This window comes from Bos indicus x Bos taurus, unplaced genomic scaffold (genome assembly GCF_003369695.1).
Source record: "Bos indicus x Bos taurus breed Angus x Brahman F1 hybrid unplaced genomic scaffold, Bos_hybrid_MaternalHap_v2.0 SuperScaffold_100141, whole genome shotgun sequence".
In the NCBI taxonomy this organism is placed as follows: Eukaryota; Metazoa; Chordata; class Mammalia; order Artiodactyla; family Bovidae; genus Bos; species Bos indicus x Bos taurus.
This window is the reverse complement of record NW_020867069.1, coordinates 535286-556673: the sequence shown is the minus strand read 5'-3', so window position 1 is coordinate 556673 and position 21388 is coordinate 535286. Positions and strand designations below refer to the sequence as shown.

Below are 21388 nucleotides of genomic sequence, written 5' to 3'. Positions count from 1 at the left end.
AGACATACTAAGGGCATCCTCCACTCATCAGTGTGGATTGTTACCACCCTCTTGTCTCCACTTTTGTGGTCACACTCAGCAGCAGACCCCAGGGTTTTTGCTCATGTTTCTGAAGCACCAAGTGAGCTGGGGTCATGATGGAGACACATGCCCTCGTCTGCCTCACCTTTTCAACTCGGGCCCCACGTTCACACTTCCTCCTGGTCTTTTTCATCATCACTGATGACATTTTTGCCATTCTCCAAAGAGCTGATTAGAGAGTTGTCTGACATCTGGAAGGAAGAGATCAGTCAGGCAGGTCCCAGAGCAGGAAAGCAATCATATGGAGTAGCTCAGGGCAGTGCAGACTTCATGGGGCTCCTTCAGCTGTGTGGGTCCAGACCTGCTGACTACAGCCTCAACTCCTGCTCAGGCCACTCATGGTGACAAAGCCAGGTTCAAGGCTGTAGACGTGTGGTCAGGAGCCAGGGCAATGCTAAGAAAATGGGGGAAGATGGCTGCAGGCAGATTTCATAGATTTTATATAAGCTTCCAGAACCCTAAGTGCCTACAAGACACCAAGTCCTCCAGAAGGTTAATCACAAAAAGTTGGAAAGAGAAGATGGGGAAGGGTTACAAGGAAGAGTCTATGGATCAGAGAAAGATAAAATTTTTGAAAGATATGGAAGAAGAAATAAATGACCTCAGTATTCTTGCTCACTGTCTCTGAATCTTCATCATCTGCCATGTACTCGTCTGGTGTCTGAGGGCAGCAGTCATATGGAGAGGCTGTGGGAAAGCAAATGGGAGTCTTAGAGTCAGGATATGACCAGAGGACCCTGGTGCTCCTCACAGCCTGGCTTTGGGACCCCTGGTGTACTTGCCTCAAGGACCTCCCAGGGCCTCAGAGTTTCACCTCTGCAATGAAAAAGTGGGTGTCTGACCTCCAACATCCTGTTGCCACCCTCAAATTGTCTACATGTGACCACAAATGAGGCCGTGACAACCTGTTCCTCCTCCAGGCGGTCACTGTCTCCATCCTTCTCTGCCCATGACCTCGTTTGCCTCCTTCTCCCACTACTTCCTCTCTCTTCCTTCCTCATTTCTCTCCTCTTGTCCCTGTTCCTTTCCTTCCTCCTTGAACCTCCACCAACCCTAGAGTTCTCCAACAGGGGCATATTGGAAGAAGGACCATGGGTGTATGATCAACATCTCCAATCAGCCCATATTGAATTAACCAATCCATCCCTCCCAGGGAGGACTTGGCATGGATCTGAGAGTGTTTTGACCCCTGCGGGAGGGAAGGACAAAAATTCCACACAACAGAGATTCTCCCGTTGACTGGGGTGACCTGAGGTATCTGGGAGATGTTTAATGTTCACAGCAACACCTTAAGTTTCCCAAACCCTTAGAGAGGACAGAGGCAAATGCTTCCAATTTCATTTAGCCAGAATGATGTGGCAAGGGTCCTCCATAAACACCTGGTAGCTTCCGGGTTTGCACTGAGACTTGGAAAATTGGAGGGATGAAACCTGGGAAGGTGTAAGGAAAGGACAGAGGATGGGGCAGGCCTGGGACTGGGAAGAAGGGGCAGGACTCTCTGGATGCAGCAGTGGGTTATGAGAGCAGAAGTGACCCCAGGACCTGCTGCCCTGGGACTGCTCAATCCCAGGAGAGCAGGTCAGCAGGGCTGTGAAAGCAACTGTGTGAAGAAGCCCCGTGGCCCCTTCACAGACTCTAGAATCTGCAGCCATGGAGGCTCTCTAGGAGCAGCTGGACGTGGACTTCTCATGTGGAAGCACATCAGCCTTAGCTGGTGCGGAGGCTGTGTTGAGCTCCAGGAGACCGAGTCCAGAGAGGGACACTAGGACCTGTGTGCTGTGACTCATCCACCCTGGGAGCGACCTCTACATGAGGAATTAACAGTGAAGGCAAACATGAGGGGAAGTCACAAGTCCTGAAAGCTCAGGAGGAGAGAGTTCACATCTCACACACTACCTCACATGAGCTACAAGTACCAGGTTTCCAGTGTCAAGTGGCAATGACAGTTTTGTGCCCACTAGGATATGGCCATCATAGTTCAACATGCAATAGAAAACAGACTTCAGTGCACAATACCCGAGATGTGCTGATCAGAGACCAGGCTTCCATACTAGTGGAAAAGCAGAAAAGAGCAGCTCTTACGGGCAAAATAATTTTTGAAGAGTAAAGCAACAAAAGGTGTTTATAAACAGAGCATAATGCAAGCCCAGGACACGATTTCTCTATCATATGAAAATATGAAAATAGTAAGTCAGAACTGTACACAGAGTTCCTTCTTCCTAATTTCATGTTCACCTTCCTTAGGCTCCATGCAGGGTATTTAACCCTAAAGTTCCAGGAAGCCTCTCCCATCAGATCCCAACTGAATATTGTTTCCTGCCCGTGTCCCCTTCCTCATCACTGCACCAAATGCTCTCCACAACACATTCCATAGGAACACAACCAGGAGAAATATGGTGATTAGATGAGCGACCCACCCACTTCTGCTCCAGTTGAGGCCCTGCTGGCTCTCACAGCATCACCCTGAACTTTTTCCTAGGATTCTAGAAAGACACTTCACCGTGCATAGCAGATGGCCGTCATCTATGCTCTGTGCAGTCAGAGACCTTCAACAAGACACTGATCTCAGTTGGAAACCTAAAGATAGAGACGGTGAAAGAGCCAATTCCAACCTCTCACTTCTACAGGCCCATTAGACTTGTCACCTTCATGCTAACCAACCTGAAATTCCAAGTGTTTTTGCCACATGTAAAACATGCCTTTAGGCAAATTATAACAGTCACATCTGGCTAGTGGCTACCACACTATAACACACAACAAGCACTATATAAGTTTATCCATGTGCATTTGCTTAGTCACTGAGTCATGTTCAACAATTTGTGACCCTATGGACTGTAGCCCACCAGGCCCCTCTGTCATGATTTCTCCAGGCAAGAACACTGGAATGGGTGGTCATTTCCTTCTTTAGGGGATCTTCCTGACCCAAGTTTCAAACCCAGGTCTCCTGCATTGCAGGTGAATTCTTTACTGTCTGAGTCACCAGGGAAGATTGAATCTGGAGATCAGTACCACTTGTTCTAACACTTCTGATAGATTGTGGTAGAACAGTTTTTGGAATGCCAAGGGACTTTGTTACAAGGGAGGATGTAGGGCTTCCCAGGTGGCTCAGTAGTAAAGAATCTGCCTGCCAATAGAGGAGATATGGTTTGGATCCTTAGGTTGAGAAGAGGCTTTGGAGGAGGATATGGTGAACCACTTTAATAGTCTTCCCTGGAGAATACATGGACAGAGGAGCCTGGTGGGATATGGGTCTATGGGATCTCAAAGGGTCAGACAAAACTGAGTGACTGAGCATGCAAGGCTATATATAGGATGTTACCACCCCTCTGTTATTTTCCCTCTCCTGATTATTTCCTCTGCAATTTCTGGCCATTTCAAGATGGCTGTTTGCTGATAGATTAACAAAGACAAGACTTTCAGCCATGAAAGTATTTAGCCTGAGGGGCTAAGAGAGGGATGTGATGCTCTACTGGTTTCCATGGTAACCAATTTAACCAAGGAGCCAACCTGCTGTTCATTTCCACTGTAACTGGTAGACTCCCAATCCCCCCGAGTGAAGAATGCTGCAGCTGCTGTCTTCTGCCTGTCCCCTGCTATCCACAGTGGGTGTCTCTCCAGGATCCTTTTAATTCAGACATGGAAATCACCCCATCCATAAAACCTTTGATATCTCTGTCAACTCTGGGATCTTTCTTTGGTCTCAAGTCTAGATAAGCACAGGACTTGCAGGCCTGTGAATTGTACCCCAACAGTTTCTGCAGAGCATCCGACTGGCTTGATTTGATGATTCATTTGTAGGTATTTCCTGGGCTAATGCACACATCCCAGGTACTCATGAGCCTTTGGGACACTGAAACGGCAATGTCAACACCCAGATCTTAGAGGAATTCCCAGCAGGTATTCCTCTTGAGGGGCCAGGTATGGATACAGGGCCCAGGGCATCTGTGCTGAATATCATCAGAGAAGTGGTGAGGAGGGAGGGAGAGACAGTGTGTCTCCTCAAAAGCCCATCCCTCCACCACTGACTCTGAGATCAGGGAAGGAGGGATACAGGGCCTTCAGAGAGACACGACCAGCACACTGAACACTACACAACACACTGAGAGAGTGACTCAAGGACGAGGAATTGACATGACATTCCATGCTCATAGACTGGAGACTTAGTACTATTGACATTTCTGCAGTACCTAAACCTAATAAAGATTCACTGAAACACCAATCAAATTATTGTCATTTTCATAGAAATAGAAAAAACAATTCCAAAAATACGTATGGAATCACTAAGAACTCCAAATAGACAAAATGATCTTGAGAACAAAGATCAAAGTTTCTCACCTGTTGATTTCAAAACACATTACAAAGTTACTGGAATCAAAGCTGTATGATACTGACATAGAAATAGATGCATAGCCCTAAAAACCAGAATAAAAAACAAACAAACAAGTAAACTCATGGATACAAGGTGAAATAAAATTCATGAAGGTTCTAAGACAACAAAATAGGGAAAGGGTAATCTCTTCAACAATCTGTAGGATGAAAAGTTAACCTACAGGAAAATTGCAAACCATATATCACATTAGGAGCTCATACTCAAAATATATCAGAAAATCCTAAAGTTCAAATGCAAAACAAACAAAAACATAAAAGGTAAACAAATGAGTTGAGGAGTGTGCAAAGATGGTGATCAAACCACCTGGAGCTTTGGTCTGCAGTGAGTAGTGGTTCTAAGGGGAGCAGTCACCCCGGGTCCTGCTGCTCTGAGTCTCTGACTTAGGTCTGGTCAGTCTCAGGAGACCAGGTCAGCAGTACTGCTAGAGCAAATGTGTAAAGAAAGCCAGCAGCCTCTTCACAGTCTCTAGAATCTGGGACATGCTGGTCTCTAGGGGCAGCTGCACATGGACTGCTCTCACGCAACACAGCATCCTTGGGGAGGTGTGGTGCTGAGATGAGCTCCAGGAGACTCAGCCCAGGCAGGGACACCAGAGCACATGAGCTTTGACTCATCCAACCCTGAGAGCACCCTTCATACAGGGAACAAACAGTGAGGACAAACATGAGGGGAAACCACAAGTCCTGAAAATGCAGAGGGAGAGGGTTCACGTCTCACCCATCACCTGACATTCACTGCCAGAACTTGGTCTCCAGTGTCAAGTGACCGTGAGAATTTTGTGTCCACAGCATGTGGCCATCAGAGGAAAACTTAAACAAAAAGCCAAAGTTCCTTGTACATAAAACCCTGAATATTGGAAATAAAAGCAAAAATAAACAAATGGGACCTAATTAACCTTAAAAGCTTCTGCACATCAAAGGAAACTATTAGCAAGGTGAAAAGACAGCCTTCCGAATGGGAGAAAATAATAGCAAATGAAGCAACTGACAAACAACTAATCTCAAAAATATACAAGCAACTCCTACACCTCAACTCCAGAAAAATAAATGACCCAATCAAAAACTGGGCCAAAGGACTAAACAGACATTTCTCCAAAGAAGGCATACAGATGGCTAACAAACACATGAAAAGATGCTCAACATCACTCATTATCAGAGAAACGCAAATCAAAACTACTATGAGGTACCATTTCACACCAGTCAGAATGGCTGCGATCCAAAAGTCTACAAATAATAAATGCTGGAGAGGGTGTGGAGAAAAGGAAACCCTCTTACACTGTTGGTGGGAATGCAAACGAGTACAGCCACTATGGAGAACAGTGTGGAGATTCCTTAAAAAACTGGAAATAGAACTGCCTCATGATCCAGCAATCCCACTGCTGGGCATACACACTGAGGAAACCAGAAGGGAAAGAGACACATGTACCCCGATGTTCATCGCAGCACTGTTTATAATAGCCAGGACATGGAAGCAACCTAGATGTCCATCAGCAGATGAATGGATAAGAAAGCTGTGGTACATATACACAATGGAGTATTACTCAGCCATTAAAAAGAATACATTTGAATCAGTTCTAATGAGGTGGATGAAACTGGAGCCTATTATACAGAGTGAAGTAAGCCAGAAGGAAAAACACCAATACAGTATACTAACACATATATATGGAATTTAGAAAGATGGTAACAATAACCCTGTGTGTGAGACAGCAAAAGAGACACTGATGTATAGAACAGTCTTATGGACTCTGTGGGAGAGGGAGAGGGTGGGAAGATTTGGGAGAATGACATTGAAACATGTAAAATATCATGTAAGAAACGAGTTGCCAGTCCAGGTTCGATGCACGATACTGGAGGCTTGGGGCTAGTGCAGTGGGACGACCCAGAGGGATGGTATGGGGAGGGAGGAGGGAGGAGGGTTCAGGATGGGGAACACATGTATACCTGTGGTGGATTCATTTTGATATTTGGCAAAACTGATACAAATATGTAAAGTTTAAAAATAAAATAAAATTAAAAAAAAAAAAAAGAAAAGCCCCTGGGGGAAAAAAAAAAAAAAAAAAACCCTGCAGGTATTGACCAGAAGCCAAGCTTTCACATTTAGCAGTGAAAGGACAAGGAAAGAGTAGTCTTGTTGGAAAGGAGATTTTTAAATGGACAAACAAAAAGAGATGTCTTGAAGCACAGCACGATATAGCACATGATCACATGGGTCTATAAAATCATTAAAATATGAAAAGAACAAATAAAAAGTCTACGCATATTTCCTTCTACTTCCTCAGTTGATATTCACCTTCCTTCATCTCCTAAGAGTTAAGTGTAACCCAAGTGGTCCTGGAACCCTCTCCCTGTTAACCCTACCTGAGAGTTGTTCCCTACCTGAGTTCTCTTCTGCATCACTGTTGCTAATATTTTCCAGGAAGCAGTCTGCAGAAAGACAACCAGGAGCAATAATACAGTTATTATACAACTTGACCCACCCATTTCTCCTCCTCAGCTTGGCTCACACAGCATCGCCCTGGTCTTTCTTCCAGGTTCACAGACCTCCCCTGTGTTTGTGGAGTCAGAGCCTTTCAACAAGATGTCAATCCCAGTGCAAAATTTCATATGAGAGAGAGATGCTGACAGAATCACATTGTAACCTTACACTTCTACAGGCCCAAAATAGCTCTTACATTCAAGCTTACAAAGCTGAAATTCCAACAGTTATGGACACACTGGAGATATGGCTACTGTGATCAACAAATGTGTGTTTTTTGTGATTTTTTAAAAATATGTTAATTATTGTTTGAAATATGTTAATTATAGATAGGGAGATCTGACGACTGCCTACTACATTGGAAAGTTCAGCTCTCGTAGCTCCAAAGACAAGGAAAAGGTAATTAATTGCCTCTTCAGGTTTTTCTCTGTTGTAGACAATTTGATGCCCTGATGAGATCATTCATATATAGGTATACCTGGGGCTCTTGAACCTAGGCCAGGGATTGGGAGAGTGTTTGTGAACATTAAAATAGTAAGATGAACACTCAGATTCAAAGCAAATTCCCTGTAGGGGGCTCACTTGTAGGCAGTGGTGAAGGGCATGGCCCAGAGCTCCTGTCTGACAAGTAACTAGAGAGTAGGTACAGAGGGGAGGGAAGGGACATTCACAGTCTTCAAAAGCCCATATTTCTCATCCCTGACACTAGAGGTCCCAAGCAAGGCAACAGAAAATGCCCCTTAGGAAGTGAAAACCATAGAATGTTGTGTACTGAAAACCATAGAATGCTTTTACGAGACAAGTAATCAGAATACCATACTATATTCATAGGTTGGAATATTTAGTGTTGTTGACCTTCCTATACTCCTAAAAGTGATGTACATATATATTGAAACCACTCACAAAGTTTTATGTCATTTTCATAGAAATGGAAAGAAAAAATCCCCAAATACTGAAATTTATGCAACCGAAGAGAAACGCAAAGAACAAAACTAATCTTGAGAGCAAAGAACGACAATGGGGCCTTCAGGCTTTCTGAATTCAAAACAGGTAAGAATGCCACAGTAGTCAAAACTGTGTTCCACCTGCAGCAAAATAGGCAGAGACACCAATGAATCATAAGGAGGGAATCTTGAATAAATTCACACATGTGAGGCCAAATGATCTTTGCCAGGGTTCTAAACTGACCACATCAAGAAAAGATGGTCTCTTCAACATCAACAGAAAGGCTGCTGATGGAATAAGAGGAAGTATCTGCAAACCTTGCATCTGAATAAGGGGCCAATATCCAGAATATATAGCAACTACTACAACTCAGCTTCAAAACAAGAAAAGGCAAATAACTGACTTTTAAAAATGTGTAAAGGCTTCAATAGACATTTTTTCATAGAAGACAGAGAAGTGATCAATATACATAGGAATAGTCCTCAACATCACTAAGTATCAGTGAAATGGAAACCAAGCCAAAAAGAGACATCACCTTTCAGGTTGTGTATTCTAAAAAGAAAATAAACGATTTTGGCAACAAAGTAGCGAACTGGAAATTTTGTACCTGTTGGTAAGAATGTAAAATGACATAGCCATTATGGAACAGTTTGGAAGTCCCTCAAGATATTATTAGGAGATGATCATAAGATCCAGGAATCACTCTTTTGAGTTTATGTTCAAAGAAGATAAAATGAGAATGTCCAGGAGATATCTACAATCACATATCCATTGCCATATTGTACACAAAATCCAAGAAAACCACCCAGTGTCTATGGGCAGATAAATAAAAAAGAAAATGGGGTGTACACATACACTGGAAGCCTTTCAGCATTTAATAATGAAGGATATCTTGTCATTTGCAGCACTGTGAATGAAGCTCGAGGATATTGGTAAGAGTGAATAAGGTAGTCAATGGAGGACAAATACTGCACAATTCCATTTGCCTGAGGTTTCTAAAGGAAAATTCAGAGAAGCAGAGAGTAGAAGGGTAGTTCCAAGAACTGGGAGGAGGTTGACAGAGGGAGTGTCTGTTTAATGGTTATAAAATTTCTGTTGCAGGATGGAGAAGTTCTAGAGACAAGCTGAACAACACAGTGCACTGAATTAATAGGACTGACTGGACACTTCAAAGCTTAAGAGGCAAAGCTGGCCTGAACTTCATCTATGCTTTAAAGTTCCTCCTTTCTCAGATTCCTCTAGACCCGGGTGTGGCATGTGGGTACCACCAGGGATCCCTGCAGAAGGAACGAGCCTCCCCAGTACTGGGGGCCTTGATTGAGGGGGAAAGATTCATTCTGAGGCTCTGATAGGAAAGAGTTTGAATGATAGATGAATCATGACCAATCAAAATGTTATAAGACCTAGTAAGAAATGGGATTTATGACTAAATGAAGGTGTGATTGACCCAGGAGGGGGATACTAAAACACAGTTTTGTTTTTTAAGAATCGTATAGGGCTTCACTGGTGCCTCAGTGCTTAAGAATCTACATGCTAATGTAGGAGATTCGAGCTCAATCCCTGGTCTGGAAAGATTCCACATGCTTTGGAGAAACTAAACCCGTCAGTGCACCACAAGGACTGAGCCGTGTTCTAGAGCCCAGGAACCACAAGTGCTGAGCCCACCTTCCAAAACTACTGAAGCCCAAGAGCCCTAGAAGCCATGCTCTGCAACAAAAGACGCTGCTAAAGTGATACACCTACGCACAACTAGAGAGATGCCCTTACTCTCCACAAGCAGAGAAAGCCCTGTGCAGCAATAAGGACCCAGCAGAGCCTATAAGAAATTCAAGAAAAATTAAAAAGACTCCAGGGTAAACATTTTCCTGGGTAGTAATGAGATTTGTCTTTCAGGGTATTGGATGTTCACTTGGTATAAAATCAATGGATACAGTGAATGTGTATACTTGGTTTAATTTTTATGTACATACTCGTTAATGGTGATGGGAAATTTGGGGGGGAAGTTGACACCAGTAACAGTCATGTTTAGGGTGACATATATCGAGGAAAAAACAAGACAGAAAATTCAGACACATGGAGAATCACACTATTCATTACACACAGAGACACACCCAGTCCCATGGACACAAACCTACACTATTAACCATAGTACAGCTTCTTCCTGGGACTACAGTAATCAGCCACATTAAGTTCCTGATGAGGAACAGTGGTGGAGTTCAGCAATATCAGAAAACACATATTCAGGATGAAAGGCAAGACCTTTGCCTGGAGGATGGAACTTCCAAGATTGTTTGGGTTGGACATTGCAGAATTCTTTTCTTAGAGGAAATCTGACTGCAGGAGAGAGAAATCTGTACTCAACAGGATGTAATGGATGCTAACAATTTTAATATCCTGTGGACTGAGGCATCATGATTTGGTAATAAGTACCTCACTCCACATTATCCCAACCAAGGGAATCATCTCTATCTGAAATGAACACCTTCAAAGACTCATAACTTAATTCTACTGAAAAAGAAATGAAACAGTATTTCTATCTCAGACCAGAAAAAAAAAAAAAAAAAAAAAACTTTCCTTGGAGACACATGGAGTCTCTTCGGTGGTCCTGTCACAAGTTGGGTTGACTGGCAGGTCCTCAGTGAAACCTAGGGGACACAGAGTAGCTGTTAGAATGCTAGAGAGGAGGCTGAGGAATCATGCAGGATTTTTTCTCTTTGTGTGGACACGAGGTGGTGTGTACAGATGTGGGAGGTTAATAAGCATGGACTGAACGTGTGTTCATCCATCCTCTTTGGAGGAGGAAGGAAAGTAAAGGAGAGGAGGAAGGAAATGAAAACACATCTTTGGCTTTCTAGCTAGAGGAATCTAATCAACATGAAATATTCAATCTAAAAAATGGAAAACTCTACAATGTGTGTACTGTTCAATGAAAGAGACACATGACTTCTCCTACTCGTTTGCTCCTGCTGCTGCTGCTAAGTCACTTCAGTCATGTCAGACTCTGTGAGACCCCATAGATGGCAGCCCACCATTTGAGCTCCTGCTAAATCACCACTGTCTCCTGATTTTTCCCAGATCACTCTTCCTTTGAGATCCACAGTTGCTGCTACTCTGTTCATCATGTTTTCTATGAGACTTTGTATTTGATTTAAAGTAAACTCTGTTAGAGGACTGAAATCAATCCCGGGCAAAGTATGCTATTCTCTTAATTCACTAAAATCAAATACACGAGATTTTATATTACTGAATTCCTATCATTTAAAAATAGCTATCATGAATAATATTTTTCTATCAATATTCGTTTTCTATACAGTGTGTACATGCCCACTGAGCCAGTAGCTGCCCATACTCACAGGGGCCATCTGTTTAGTGGGACAGCTGATTATAGAAAGCACAGTTCCTCCACCAGGTCTTCCTGGGGAACTAGAGGGACAGAGTAGCTCTTAGGACACTGGTGAGGCTACTCACCAGTCACTCAGCTCTTTTTTTTTTTTGATAGGGACAAGGGGTGAAGTGTATACATGAAGGGGTAAGTAACTATGGACTAAGCTGCTGTTGAATCATCCTCTTTGCTGGATGAAGGAGAATAAACGAGAGGAGCAGGAAAGAAATGAAAGAGAGCCTCTGCATTTTAACAAGTGATCTAATGATAACCTAAACAGTGGGGGAAAAGGAAACACTAAAATGCATTCCAGCTTTAAATGACAGAGATGAACATCCCTCCTGCTTGTTTGGAGCATCTGCTAAATCAGCCGAGGATTTCCTCCTAGATCATTCCCTCCCCAGGATGCAAAGTTGTAGCTATTGAAATGACCAAGATTTCTATGAGATTTTGTTCTTGATTAAAAGCAAGCTCTATTAGAGGACTGAATACAATCCTGCCTTTACAAACATCTATTAGGAATCATGTGATATTTTTTCCCAGTCTTCACTTTCCAAACAATATTTGCATGTCCACTGAGACAGTGGCTGTCCACAATGAGAGAAGCGATACATTTAATGGGACAGTTCATTATGGAGAGGAACCAAGGGTGAATGCTGACTGTCTGTGACCCAGAGCTTTAGGAGATTACAACGACTCATAGTCATGAGGCTAACTATCGAAATTGAACGTGAGATCTATTTGACACATTCCCTAGAGTGTGTGCTACCAGGTTTAATCAATGTAAGGCTTGTGGTAATATCATCCAGTAAAATGAAATATCTCCCTGATGATAATCTGCTTTATTCCTTGTTTAAGCATGACACTAGCACCAAGAGATAGGACCAACATTGTCTACACAAGGCCGCAAAACTCTATACATGGACATCACCAAAGGTGAACACCAAAATCAGATTGATTATATTCTTTGAAGCCAAAGATGGAGAAGCTCTATACAGTCAACAAAAACAAGACCAGGAGCTGACTGTGGCTCAGATCATGAACTCCTTATTGCCAAATTCAGACTGAAATTGAAGAAAGTAGGGAAAACCCCTGGACCATTCAGGTATGACCTAATCAAATCCCTTATGATTATACAGTGGAAGTGAGAAATAGATTTAAGGGCCTAGATCAGATAGAACCAGTGCCTGATGAACTATGGATGGAGGGTCGTGACACTGTACAGGAGACAGGGATCAAGACCATCCCCATGGGAAAGAAATGCAAAAAAGCAAAATGGCTGTCTGAGGAGACCTTACAAATAGCTGTGAAAAGAAGCGAAGCGAAAAGCAAAGGAGAAAAGGAAAGATATAAGCATCTGAATGCAGAGTTCCAAAGAATAGCAAGAAGAGATAACAAAACCTTCCTCAGCGATCAATGCAAAGAAATAGAGGAAAACAATAGAATGGGAAAGACTAGAGATCTCTTCAAGAAAATGGGAGATACCAAGGGAACATTTCATGCAAGGATGGGCTCAATAAAGGACAGATATGGTAGGGTCCTAACAGAAGCAGAAGATATTAAGAAGAGTTGGCAAGAATACACAGAAGAACTGTACAAAAAAGATCTTCATGACCCAGATAATTACGATGGTGTGATCACTCACCTAGAGCCAGACATCCTGGAATGTGAAGTCAAGTGGGCCTTAGAAAGCATCACTACGAACAAAGCTAGTGGAGGTGATGGAATTCCAGTTGAGCTATTTCAAATCCTGAAAGATGATGCTGTGAAAGTGCTGCACTCAATATGTCAGCAAATTTGGAAAACTCAGCAGTGGCCACAGGACTGGAAAAGGTCAGTTTTCATTCCAATCCCAAAGAAAGGCAATGCCAAAGAATGCTCAAACTACCGCACAATTGCACTCATCTCACACACTAGTAAAGTAATGCTCAAAATTCTCCAAGCCAGGCTTCAGCAATACGTGAACCGTGAACTTCCAGATGTTCAAGCTGGTTTTAGAAAAAGTAGAGGAACCAGTAATCAAATTGCCAACATCTGCTGGATCATGGAAAAAGCAAGAGAGTTCCAGAAAAACATCTATTTCTGCTTTATTGACTATGCTAATGCCTTTGACTGTGTGTATCACAATAAACTGTGGAAAACTCTGAGACGGGAATACCAGTCCACCTGACCTGCCTCTTGAGAAATTTGTATGCACGTCAGGAAGCAGCAGTTAGAACTAGACATGGAACAACAGACTGATTCCAAATAGGAAAAGGAGTACGTCAAGGCTGTATATTGTCACCCTGCTTATTTAATTTCTATGCAGAGTACATCATGAGAAACGCTGGGCTGGAAGAAGCACAAACTGAAATCAAGATTCACGGGAGAAATTTCAGTAACCTCAGATATGCAGATGACACCACCCTTATGGCAGAAAGTGAAGTGGAACTAAAAAGCCTCTTGATGATGGTGAAAGAGGAGAGTGAAAAAGTTGGCTTAAAGCTCAACTTTCAGAAAACTCAGATCATGGCATCCAGTCCCATCACTTCATGGGGAGTAGATGGGGAAACAGTGGAAACAGTGTCAGACTTTATTTTTGGGGGCTCCAAAATCACTGCAGATGGTGACTGCAGCCATGAAATTAAAAGACGCTTACTCCTTGGAAGAAAATTTATGACCAGCCTAGATAGCATATTGAAGAGCAGAGACATTACTTTGCCAACAAAGGTCTGTCTAGCCAAGCCTATGGTTTTTCCAGTGGTCATGTATGGATGTGAGAGTTGGGCTGTGAAGAAAGCTGAGCTCCGAAGAATTGATGCTTTTGAACTGTGGTATTGGAGAAGACTCTTGAGAGTCCCTTGGACTGCAAGGATATGCAGCCAGTCCATTCTGAAGGAGATCAGCCCTGGGAATTCTTTGGAAGGAATGATGCTGAAGCTGAAACTCCAATACTTTGGCCACCTCATGCAAAGGGTTGACTCATTGGAAAAGACTCTGATGCTGGGAGGGATTGGGGGCAGGAGGAGAAGGGGACGACAGAGGATGAGATGGCTGGATGGCATCACTGACTCGATGGACATGAGTCTGAGTGAACTCTGGGAGTTGGTGATGGGAGGCCTGGCGTGTTGCAGTTCATGGGGTCGCAAAGAGTCGGACACGACTGAGAGACTGAATTGAACTAAATATAAGTTTCCATGTTATTCTCTTCATATATCTCCCCCTCCCCCACCCTCTCCCCAACCATAAGTCTGTTTCTAAATCTGTTTCTCTATTGCTGCCCTGTAAATAAATCCTTTGGTATCATCGTTCTAGATGCCATATATATGTGTTCAGATCAGATCAGATATATGTGTTAGTATATGGTATTTAGCTTTCTCTTTCTGACTTCCTTCACTCTGTATAATAGGCTCTAGTATCATTCATCTCATTAGAAATGACTCAAATGCATTCCTGGTTATGACTGAATAATATTCTATTGTTTATATGTACCACAACTTCTTTATCCATTCATCTGTTGATGGCCATGTAAGTTGCTTCCATGTTCTAGCTATTGTAAATAGTGATGCAATGAACATTTGGGTACATGTGTCTGTTTCTTTTCTTTTTTTTTTTTTTTTTTTTGTCTGTTTCATTTTTGGATTCCTCAGGGTGTATGACTAAGACTTGGATTGCTGGGTCATATAGTAGTTTTATTCCTACTTTTTCAAGGACTCTCCATACCATCTTCCATAGTGGCTATATCAATTTGCATTCCTACCAACAGTGCAAGAATATTCCCTTTTCTCCACACCCTCTCCGGACTTTTTGATGATGGCCTTTCTGACCGGTGTGAGGTGATATCTCATTGTAATTTTGCTTTGCATTTCTCTAATAATGAGCAATGTTGAGCATATTTTCATGTGTTTGTCAGCCATCTGTATGTCTTCTTTGGGGGTAATGTCTCTTTAGGTCTTTTCCCAATTTTTCATTGGTTGATTGTTTTTCTAGTATTGAGTTGTATGAGTTGCTTGTATATTTTGGAAATTAATCCTTTGTCAGTTCTTTCATTTGCTGCTATTTTCTCCCATTCTAAGGGTTGTCTTTTCATGTTGCTTATAGTGTCCTTTGCTGTGCAAAAGTTTTTAAGTTTAATCAGGTCCCACTTGTTTACTTTTGCTCTGTTTCCATAACTCTAGGAGATGGGTCATAGAGGATCTTCTTTTGATTTATGTCATCAAGTGTTCTACCTATGTTTTCCTCTAAGAGTTTTATAGCTTCTGGTCTTGCATTTAGGCATTTAATCCATTTTGAGTTTTGCTTTGTGAATGGTGTTAGGAAAGGTTCTAATTTCATTCTTTTACATGTAGCATTCCAGTTTTCCCAACACTACTTATTGAAGATGCTGTCTTTGCCCCATTGTATATTCTTACCTCCTTTGTCAAAAATAAGGTACCCATAGGCGCATGGGTTTATTTCTGGGTTTTCTATCTTGTTCCATTGGGTTATATTTCTGTTTTTGTGCCAGTACCATACTGTCTTGATGACTGTAGCTTTGTAGTATAACCTGAAGTCAGGAAGATTGATTCCTGCAGCTCCATTCTTCTTTCTCAAGACTGCTTTGGCTATTTGGGGACCTTTGAGTTTCCATATGTAATTGTGAAATATTTTGTTCTATTTCTGTGAAAAATGTCATTGATAATTTGATAGGGATCACATTGATTCTGTAGGATAGTCATTTTCACAATATTGATTCTTCCTACCCAGGAATATAAAATATCTCTTGATCTATTTATGTCATCTTTGATTTGTTTCATCAGTGTCTTATAATTTTCTGTATACAGCTATTTTGTCTCCTTAGGTAAGTTTATCCCTAGATACTTAATTATTTTTTTCAATGGTGAATGGGATTGATTTCTTACTTTATTTTTCTGATTTTTCATTGTTAGTATATAGAAATGCAAGTGATTTGTGTATTTATTTTGTATCCTGTGACTTTGCTAACACTGATTATCTCTAGTAATTTTATGATAGTATTTATAGGGTTTTCTATGTGTAGTATCATGTCATCTGCAAACAGTGAGAGCTTTATTTCTTCTTTTTTTAAATCTGGATTGTGTTTCTTTCTTTATCTTCTCTGATTGCTGTAGCTAGGACTTTCAAAACTATGTTGCATAGTAGTGGTGAAAGTGGACACCCTTGTCTTGTTCCTGATCTTAGGGGCAATGCTTTCAGTTTTTCACCACTGAGAATAATGTTTGCTGTTATCATATATGGCTTTTGCTATGTTGAGGTGGGTTCCTTCTATGTCCATTTTTTGAAGAATTTTAATCATATGTGAGTGCTGACTTTTCTCAAAGGATTTTTGTGCATCTATTGAGATTGTCATATGGTTTTTACCTTCAATTTGTTAACATAATATATGCAAGTGATTGATTTGCATATATTGAGAATCCTTGCACCCCTGGAATAAACCCAACTTTGATCAAGGTGTATGAGCTTTTTAATATGCTGTTGAATTATTTTTACTAGAATTTTTTTGAGGATTTTTACATCTATGTTCACCACTGATATTGGTATATAGTTTTTTGGTTTGTTTTGTTTTGTCTGTCTGGTTTTGGTATCAGAGTGATAGTGGCCTTGTAGGATGAGTTTGGGAGTGTTCCTTCCTCTGCAATTTCTGAAAGAGTTTTAGAAGAATAGGCATTAGTTCATCTCTGAATGTTTGATAGAATTCACCTCTGAAGCCATCTGGTCCTCGGCTTTTGGTGTTGGGGTAGATTTTTGATCACAGCTTTGATTGTAGTGCTCATAATGGAATTGTTCATAACTTCTATTTCTTCCTGGTTCAGTATTGGAAGATTGAACTTTTCTAAAAATATGTCCCTTATTTCCAGATTATCCATTTTGTTGCCATATAAATTGTTAATAATAGTATCATGCTGCTGCTACTGCTGCTAAGTTGCTTCAGTCATGTCCGACTCTGTGCAACCCCATAGACAACAGCCCACCAGGCTCCCCTGTCCCTGGGATTCTCCAGGCAAGAACACTGGAGTGGGTTGCCATTTCCTTCTCCAATGCATGAAAGTGAAAAGTGAAAGTGAAGTCCTAATCCTTTGTATTTCTGCATTGTCTGTTGTAAGCTGTTCTTTTTCATTTCTAATTTTGTTGATTTGACTATTCTCTCTTTTATGCTTGATGAGTCTGGCTAAGGGTTTGTCAATTTTGTTTATCTTCTCAAAGAACCAGGTTTTATTCATCTTTACCATTGTTTCTTTTATTTCTTTTTCACTTATTTCTGCTCTGATCTTTATGATTTCTTTCCTTCTACTAATTGTTTTTGTTCTTCTTCTTTTTTTTAGGTTCCTTTAGGTATAAATTTAAGTTGTCTATTTGATGTTTCTCTTGTTTCTTGAGGTAGGATTGTATTTCCATAAACTTTCTTTTTTGAACTGCTGCATCCCATAGATTTTGAGTTGTTGTGCCTTAATTGTCATTTGTATCTAGGAATTTTTGTATTTCCCTTTTGATTTATTCAGTAACCAGTTCATTATTTAGAAACATATTGTTTAATCTCCATGTATTCGTGTTTTTTACAGTTTTTTTTTTTCTCATATTTGATATCTAGTCTCATAGTGTTGTGGTCGGAAAAAGTGCTTGATACAATTTCAATTTTCTTAAATTTACTGAGGTTTGATTTGTGACCCTGGATTTTCTATCCTGGAGAATGTTCCACAGGCACTTGAGAAGAACATGTATTCTTCTTCATTTGGATGGAATGTCCTGAAGATATCAAAGAGATCCATCTCGTCTAATGTATCATTTAAGACTTGTGTTTCCTTATTAATTTTCTGTTTTGATGATCTGTCTATTGGTGTAAGTGGGGTGTTAAAGTCTCCTACTATTATTGTGTTTCTGTCAATTTCTCTTTTTATGTCTGTTAGTGTTTGTGTTATGTATTGAGGTGCTCCTATGTTGGGTGCATAGATATTTACAATTGTTATGTCTTCCTCTTGGATCTATCCCTTGATCATTATGTAGTGTCCTTCCTTATCTCTTGTAACATTCTTTAAGGTCTACTTTGTTTGATATGAGGATTGCTAATTGGGCTTTCTTTTGTTTTCCATTTGCATGAAATGTATTTTTCCATCCTCTCACTTTCAGTCTATATGTGTCTTTAGGTCTGAAGTGGGTTTCTTTTAGACAGCATATATATGCATCTTGTTTTTGTATCCATTCAGCCAGTCTGTGTATTTTGGTTGAAGCATTTAATCCATTTACATTTATTTTTTTAATTTTATTTTATTTTTAAACTTTACAATATTGTATTAGTTTTGCCAAATATCGAAATGAATCCGTCACAGGTATACCTGTGTTCCCCATCCTGAACCGTCCTCCCTCCTCCCTCCCCATTCCATTTACATTTAAAGTCCTTATTGATATACATATTTCTACTGCCATTTTCTTAATTCTTTGGGGTTTGCATTTGTAGATCTTTTTCTTTGCTTTTACTTCCCAACTATATAAGTTTCTTTAACATTTGTTGAAAGCTGGTTTGGTGGCACTGAATTCTCTTAACTTTGGCTTGTCTGAAAAGCATTTTAATTTCCATCAATTTTGAATGAGATTCTTGCTAGGTGGAGTAATTTTTGTTGTATATATATATTTTTTCCCTTTCAGTATTTTAAATATATCCTGCCACTTCCTTTGGCCTGCAGAGCTTCTGCTCAGAGATCAGCTGTTAAACATATGGGGTTTCCCTTGTATGTTCCTTGTTGCTTTTCCCTTGCTGCTTTTAATCGTCTTTCTTTGTGTTTAATCTTTGTTAGTTTGATTAGTATGTGTCTTGGTGTGTTTCTCCTTGGGTTTATCCAGATGGGACTGTCTGCACTTTGTGGTCTTGATTGACTATTTCCTTTTCCATGTTGGGAAAATTTTCAACTATAATCTCTTCAGAAATTTTCTCATATCCTTTCTTTTCCTCTTCTCCTCTTGGACCCCTATAATATAATGTTGGTGCATTTAATATTGTCCCAGAGTTCTCTGAGACTAACCTCAGTTCTTTTCATTCTTTTTACTTTATTCTGCTCTTCAGCAGTTATTTCCACCATTTTATCTTCCAGTTCATTGATCCATTTTTCTGCTTCAGATATTCTGCCATTGATTCCTTCTACAGTATTTTTAATTTCAGTAATCCTTTTGTCTCTGTATGTTTATTCTTTAATTCTTCTGGCTCTTTGTTAATTGATACTTGCATTTTCTCCATTCTGTTGGCAAGGTTTTTGATCATTTTTACTATCATTTTCTGAATTATTTTTCAGTTACTTTGCCTATTTCCTCTAGATGGTGTTGTGTGTATATGAGGCTTCCCTATCTGTACAACCCTTATGGCATCACTTCAGACTAAGATAATTTTGACATGCTACTTTAATTATAATATTGTTTTCATTCTCCCTAAGGGGCTAAGAGACTTAAGCAGTTATTTTGAGAATTAAGTTTCTCCCAGTTATCTAAAGTTACCTCAGGCACAGAATACGTATTTGTTAGCTGAAGTGGATTGTATATCTAGGCTGTTGTGGAAAGTGATGCAGTTGAATTTAGGACTGCAGATATCTCTTTGTGATACTGATTTAATTTCCTTTGTATACATATCGAGAACCTTATTTGTGGAATCATATGATATTCTTTTTATACTTTTATAAGGAACCTTTTATTGTTTTCCACAACATAGCCACACAATTTACATTCCCACCAGCAGTGTGCAAAGGTTCCAGCTCCCCACATCATGGCCTAACCTGTTCTTTCCCTTTATAATATACAACCTAACAGGCATGAGGTGTTGATTTACTTTGCCCTGATGATTAGTGAGGTTGAAAACCTTTTCCTTTGTATGCTAGCCATTTGTTTTGTTATTCCTGAAACATCAGTTTAATTATTTGCACATTCCTCAACTCCCTTATTTACTTTTTTAAATATTTTGTTTTGCATTTGAGCTGTGGTATTTTATGTATTTTGAGTATGAGCTCCTTATCTGATATATGGCTTGTAATTTTTCTGTAGGTTATCTTTTCATCCGATTGACTTATTGAAGATACTACCCTTTTCTGATTTCATTGTCTTAGAACCTTGACGAATTTCATTTGACCATGTATCCATGAGTTTTCTTGGGGCTCTTTATTCTGGTCTTTAGGGCTATGTATCTATTCCCATGTCAGTATCATACAGCTTTGATTCCTATATCTTTGTAATGTGCTTTGAAATCAGGAGGTGAGATACTTTGATCTTTGTTTTCAAGATTATTTTGTCTATGTGGAGTCCTTAGTAGTTCCATATATATTGTTGGATTTGTTTTTTCCATTTCTATGAAAAGGATGTTAATATTTTAATTGGTGTTGCAATGAATTTTTACTTAGCTTTGAGTAGTGTAGAAATCTCAGTGGTACTAAGTCTCCAGTCTATGAGCATGATCTGTCATTTCAGTTCCTTGTGCCTTATTTCATTCTCTCAGTGGGGTGTGTAGTGTTCAGTGTGCTGATCATTCTCTCTGAAAGCCCTGTGTCCCTCCCTCCCTGATCTCAGAGTTAGTGGTGGAGGGATGGGCTCGTGAGGAGATGCAATGTCCCTCCCTCCCTCCCTCGTCACCTCGTCTCTGATGATGTTCAGCACAGGTGCCCTGGGCCCTGTGTCCATACCTGTCCCCTCAAGTGGAACACCTTCTGGGAAATCCTCTAAGATCTGGATGTTGGCATTGTTGTTTCAGTGTTTCAAGGGCTCATGAGTACCTGGAATGTATGCACGAGCCCAGGAAATACCTACAAATGAATCACCAAATCAGGTCAGCCAAATACACTACAGAAGTGTTGGGATACACTTTATAGGCCCGCAAGCCCTGTCCTTTGCCTGGACTTGAGACCAAAGAAAGATTCCAGAGTTGACAGAGATATCAAAGGTTTAATAGATGGGATGTCTTACATATCTGAAGTAAAAGGGTCCGGGTGATGAAAGGTTGTTGCTGAACCATGAACAGACGCCAGGATTCTTGGCTTCTAGAGGAGAAGACTTCAATCCAAGGCCAGAGATGAGGCTTGATTGCTCAGAGCTTTTGTGTAACCAAGTTTTATTAAAGTATAAAGGAGATAGAGAAAGCTTCTGACATA

At 40.6% G+C, this 21388-nt stretch overlaps 1 long non-coding RNA gene across 1 annotated transcript; it reads left to right on the top strand.

Annotated features, from left to right (window-relative positions):
* The first annotated feature begins 705 nt into the window (after positions 1-705).
* On the top strand, positions 706-6895 carry LOC113888450. Its single transcript, XR_003509976.1, has 3 exons — positions 706-770; positions 1002-1004; positions 6852-6895. It is a non-coding gene; the product is annotated as an uncharacterized LOC113888450 (long non-coding RNA).
* The last annotated feature ends 14493 nt before the right edge of the window (positions 6896-21388 follow it).